The sequence below is a fragment of the Pelodiscus sinensis genome, chromosome 13 (genome assembly GCF_052426305.1).
Source record: "Pelodiscus sinensis isolate ZL-2025 chromosome 13, ASM5242630v1, whole genome shotgun sequence".
Classification (NCBI taxonomy): Eukaryota; Metazoa; Chordata; order Testudines; family Trionychidae; genus Pelodiscus; species Pelodiscus sinensis.
Window position 1 is genome coordinate 6,582,344 of NC_143064.1, and position 6,000 is coordinate 6,588,343.

General features: G+C 54.0%; 1 protein-coding gene across 1 annotated transcript in view; it reads right to left on the bottom strand.

Annotated features, from left to right (window-relative positions):
* LOC102448866 (PAS domain containing repressor 1) overlaps positions 1 to 2,955 on the bottom strand; it is a 100,297-nt gene extending 97,342 nt beyond the window's left edge. The window contains exon 1 of the mRNA XM_075941106.2: positions 2,675 to 2,955. The gene's annotated coding sequence lies outside the window, so the exon portion shown is untranslated. The remainder of the gene's footprint in view (positions 1 to 2,674) is intronic.
* Positions 2,956 to 6,000: the final 3,045 nt, after the last annotated feature.

Genomic DNA, 6,000 nt, shown 5'->3' on the forward strand with positions numbered 1-6,000 from the left:
GCCAGGGCTTTGTCAAGCCGAGACTTAAACACCTCTAGGGATGGAGACTCATGTGCCTATGCAAGCTTCCAAGACCATGCAATTTTCCTTATGGACCACTTGCATGCCGAATGTCATCTTTGACACTGAGTTGCTTTTGAATATGCTGGTGCTCAACATGAAAGCTAACCTGATAAAATCATTTTACACAGCAGAGCTGCTTGGGAAATGAGAAAAGAATCCTGCTTCCTTTTTTGTGTGTGCCATTTTCAGTGAAATTTCAATTGTTTTCAAAATGTCTCAACCACTGACACTAACTCACTTTAGACTCAAAAGCTTCTCACTTCATAGTAACAAAAATCAATCGAACTCTTTTACTCAGCAAAGCAAACAGAACAACCAACAAATTCTTCTGCTCTTTTATACATTCGCCATGGTTTCTACTCCTAGTAATTTCTAGGGCTTCAACTGAAAACAGAGTTAACTAGAAAGACGTAAAAGCATCCCACCAATATTATCCTAATGGACACTCATTTTTACCTTAACTGTTCTTTTCTTTAATAACCATTCGGATTACTTCTTTCACTGGTGATGAATACTTTTCTTCTCTTTTACTGCTTGCTATATTCGTCAGAGCCTTGTCTGATAAGAAGTCCATAGTGCTATCATTATTACTGCATATTAGTCCACAGGGTGTTGTGTACCTATACAATGCCTCCGCGACTAGTTTACTCTGGTTTGCACATTATAGGCAAACTATATTTGTTGGAACATATTTTCTCATGTACATAGAGCCCCAACTGATTTTGCTGACCCAGTAATGACTGCAGAGAACTCTGGCCTGTAAAGTTTGTGTTTAAAAAGAACTATACAATGATTTTCCCCCTCCAGATTCCATTTCTGGCTGTTCAATATCTGCAACAGTCTTTATAGTAAATACTAGAAATATGGATTTACCATCATGCGTATTACAGTGTTGTGACTCTACAAAGAACAGTGTAAAATTTTAAGTATCAGAAATAGTATCTGATATAAAGCATGTTGCTATACCAAAGTTTCAGGTACCAGTAGATACAATCCAATCAAATTAGGGGAGGAGAGCACAAGTGACTCAGTATTTTTGTTTAAGAACTGAAGTGTGTCTTGACATTTCACCATCTACACAAATAGAACAACTCATTAATTAGATCAATATCTCTGCTTTCACTGCACAAGAGGAAAGAAATCAAGTTACAAAATAACCCTTTCCTCCTAAGATATGCCACACCATGAGAGGCTGACAAAGTATGGTAAATTTTAATGACTGACTTCAGCCATATAATTTCTGAAGTAGCTCCCTAGCTCAGGAATACAACTTCCATTAGAATAAGCCCATCTTGAATTTAAGTGTCAGTTCTGCACCCATATCGACCACAGGCTTGCTCTTAAATCTGCTTATGAGGGATCTACCTTGAAGACTGTTCAGACGACTGGCAAAGCTAGAAATACAGTGGCTGCAAATTCTACACCGGATTATGGAATTTTACAAAGGGCAAATGTTCTATAAAACAGATATGACATTATATGAGTCATATAACCTCAGCTTCCAAAGGATTTTCAAATATGAACTTGCCAGAGCAATCTATTGTCGATTTCAATTATTAGAAATAATATATCTAGGCTTATCATTTACAAATCTATACCTGAAACATACGTGGACCTTTAAAAGCCTTCACATTCCCCTGTTTTAAATGTAAAGAGTTTGCAAAATCAAAAGCCACATTATTTATGTTGGGAGGAGTAACTTTGTAACCTGGATTTTAGATTCTATATATAGGAACATGACCTGGCTTTTAATTTTTCTTCCTGTTGTAATTTTAGTACATTCAGATGCCCAGAATTATAGAAATTCAAAACAGAAAGTAAACCTAGAGCAGATCAATTTTCCTTTCACTAAAACAAACACAATATAACCCTTGCTCTTTTATTATTTCCCTTCAATGATTTCACAGCACCCTGGTATATTATCATTCCAACTATGCATGGCATTTGGAACACATACTGTCACTTGCTTCCACCCCCTCCCCCAAACCTTCCACAGGTAAGTTATGAGTCTTCTGGTTAAGATGCTACTTCTGACAGAAGTAAGCTTGAAACTACCAGCCTGGCTTAAAATATATTCTGTTTCAGAAGGGTAGCCCTGTGAGTCTGTAACTGAAAACAACTTAAAACAGCAAGTAGCCCTGCAGCACCTTAGAGCTTAACAAAAAATGTAGATGGCATCATGGTATACTCTCTCTGGTTCACAACCATTTTACTCAATGGCCAGTGCGCTCATTTTCATGCGTGGAACTTTTATTTTACAAATAACTAGAGTTGAATGTGTGGCTGACACATATGTGGAAGCTAACTGGGGGGTGGGGGGGAGGATGCAAGCTGAAGGCAGGAGTTAAACCCTAGTCGGGCGCTCAGGAAAGTACTGATTGGAACCGAATTCTTTTTCTTGGGGTGGAGGGGGAGAAGGGGGTTGCAAATGTTTTAAGACCAGAAGAGGGCAATTAAGGGAGCAGGGCTCTGGCAGCAAGGCTGGTCTCTGAGTCTGGTACCAACTCCCCTAGGGATGGGATGAGTGTCTGGAGACCGCATCTCCCCTCTCGGGCTGCCTCGGCAGGAGAAGCACAACTCCCTGGAGCCCCGCACCTAGCCCGGTACCTACCCCGTCTAGGAGGATGCGTGGCCACCAGCAGCAGCGCTCAGTTCCATGCCAGGCTCCAGGCTCCCCACGAGCCCCCCAGTGCCACTGCGCGAGGGAACCATGTCATGCGGGTCCCTTCCAGCCCCCGCTGCAGCTCAGCATCCCGGGGCAGGTGCTCCCGGGCCAGGGCTGGGCTGAGACGGGCTCCGGGCTGCCCACCGCTCGGCTGACTTGGGGAACTCGCATTAGCAGCGCGATCTGCCCCGGCTGGTTGTGTAACTCGGCGGCGGGCTTAGCCCGGCCTCCTGGCACCGCGCGGGCGCGCGCCCGCCTCCCCTCCCTCTGGGCCCTGGCACCGGGGGAGCGCGCCTGCGGGGAACGCGCGGGGGAGCGAGGGGCGGGCGCGCGCCTTGCGAACGCAGAGGGGCAGCGGGGCTGTCGGGAGCGCGCCTCCAGGGAAGCCGGGGCCCCGATCCCGGGAGGGAGCGGGAGCGCGCTGGGCCCGGCCCCTGGCCCCGAGCCTGCTCACGGGTGTCAGTGCCGGCAGGATCGGGCCCCCGGGCTCTGGGCGTGCGGCAGCAGGGGCTGGCTCGGCGCGGCAGGATGGAGCCGGGTTTGCACACACCCAGGCTCCGGGATGTGCAGCGGTTCTGGTGCCTGGACCCGGCAGGGCAGGACACAGTGGCTGGGTGCAGCGGGGGGTGCAGGGGGATCCCGGGCGAGGCGGGTGCAGCGGGGGGAGAGGAGGCGGTGTGTGCAAGGATCCCTGGTGCGGGGGGGGGGCGGTGTGTGCAAGGATCCCTGGTGCGGGGGAGGTGCGGTGTGTGCAAGGATCCCTGGTGCAGGGGGGGGGGGGCGGTGTGTGCAAGGATCCCTGGTGCGGGGGGGGGGCGGTGTGTGCAAGGATCCCTGGTGCAGGGGGGGGGGTGCGGTGTGTGCAAGGATCCCTGGTGCAGGGGGGGTGCGGTGTGTGCAAGGATCCCTGGTGCAGGGGGGGTGCGGTGTGTGCAAGGATCCCTGGTGCGGGGGGGGGGCGGTGTGTGCAAGGATCCCTGGTGCGGGGGGGCGGTGGGGGGGGGGGGGGGGTGCGGTGTGTGCAAGGATCCCTGGTGCAGGGGGGGTGCGGTGTGTGGGGGGGGGGGGGGCGGTGTGTGCAAGGATCCCTGGTGGGGGGGGGTGCGGTGTGTGCAAGGATCCCTGGTGCAGGGGGGGGCGGGGTGCAGCGGGGGGGGCGGTGTGTGCAAGGATCCCTGGTGCGGGGGGGGGCGGTGTGTGCAAGGATCCCTGGTGCAGGGGGGGTGCGGTGTGTGCAAGGATCCCTGGTGCAGGGGGGGTGCGGTGTGTGCAAGGATCCCTGGTGCGGGGGGGGGGGGCGGTGTGTGCAAGGATCCCTGGTGCGGGGGGGGGGCGGTGTGTGCAAGGATCCCTGGTGGGGGGGGGGGCGGTGTGTGCAAGGATCCCTGGTGCGGGGGGGGGGCGGTGTGTGCAAGGATCCCTGGTGCGGGGGGGGGGGCGGTGTGTGCAAGGATCCCTGGTGCGGGGGGGGGCGGTGTGTGCAAGGATCCCTGGTGGGGGGGGGGGCGGTGTGTGCAAGGATCCCTGGTGCGGGGGGGGCGGTGTGTGCAAGGATCCCTGGTGGGGGGGGGGCGGTGTGTGCAAGGATCCCTGGTGCGGGGGGGGGGCGGTGTGTGCAAGGATCCCTGGTGGGGGGGGCGGTGTGTGCAAGGATCCCTGGTGGGGGGGGGGCGGTGTGTGCAAGGATCCCTGGTGGGGGGGGGCGGTGTGTGCAAGGATCCCTGGTGCAGGGGGGGTGCGGTGTGTGCAAGGATCCCTGGTGGGGGGGGCGGTGTGTGCAAGGATCCCTGGTGCGGGGGGGGGCGGTGTGTGCAAGGATCCCTGGTGGGGGGGGGCGGTGTGTGCAAGGATCCCTGGTGGGGGGGGGGGGGGGGGGCGGTGTGTGCAAGGATCCCGGGTAGCGCTGGAAGCGCCAGTGACCTAGTGGGAACTCGCACGGAAAGTAGGTCAGCGCCTAACGCCACCCTCAGCAATCGCACCCGGCTCCGCGCTGGAGCCTGCCCAGCAATGGCAGGTCCCACCCCCAGCAGAGCAGCCCAGCCCGCTCCTGGAGCCTCCCCTCGGGGGCTATTCGGGGGGGGGGGGGTGAAGGATGTTGGGGACCTCCCCGCCAGGCGAGGCGTGCTGTCCTCCTCCCCATGGCTGCAAGGGGGCAGCCCTTGTCTCAGGGTGACCCCCTTGCGGGGTGCTGGCCTGGCTGCAGAGAGCCCCCCCCCAGCTGCGGATCAAAAGAAATGGCTCCCCGCACCCCTGCCAATTCCCACAACCTGCCTGCTCCCTCCAACGACAATTCGGCCCCTGTTCCAGCCCTGAAACAAGCTGTTCTAGGCAGCGATTAGTCATAGGAGGGGATGAGTCACTCCTTTAGGATTTGCTGCTGCCTGCCTCCTTGAATTTTTTCTTCCCCTCTACCCTAGGTTCCCCACCCTCCCATAGCTGACTTCTTCCCACTCTGCTAATGACTAGGCCTTTACAAACAAACAAACAATCAATCAAACCCTTTTGAAGGAGAAAAGGCCAACAGAGGCCAGGAAACACAAAGGTCTCTCCCAAGCCCTGGGCCTGTGTCTGGAGAAGCCACACGCCGGGCTGACTTTACCTGTTCCCTTAAGGTGAGCCTGCTGACCTGGTTGTGTGACTGCTGCTTTCTGGAAGCATTGTATCCCCCAAAGCATTGGCCACACGCTTTCCCATATTACTCCTCACCCTTCCCAAAATGTCAGAGGGAACAGAAGTGCCTTCCACCTCCCGTTGCAGAGGAGAGGTAGACTCCTTGCAAATGATACCCCTTTATGCTAGTGGTACCCTAGCACTTCAGGAACCCTCTGATACAAAACATCAGGGCCCTGCTGTGCTAGGCACTGTAGGAACAAGCAGAAAACGACCACCACCATCGACTAGCACTGTGACAAGAAGCAGCAGCTCCAAGGAACAAACAAAAGGTTGGGAAATGCAGGAGAACGATGACCCAGAAGACGAATTAGGAAGTAGGTCACCAGAGCATATTAAAGCCCTTTATTCAATGGGAGGACTGGTGTACTTAAAGGCTAATCATGTTTGTGCTTGCAAGAACAGGGCCTTAAACTGTCACTATTAAGGAATATCAATAGGCGAAAGTCATATCATGGCCACCTCTCAAGAGTACACATTAGCCACTGGAGTGGCTTGATCAGAACAGTGATTAATTAAAAGAACTGCCAAATGGTTATGCAAAGTCAACATAAAATAAGGCTCGGCCCAGGGTGGTTTTATGATTGCTATCCATTTGGCTT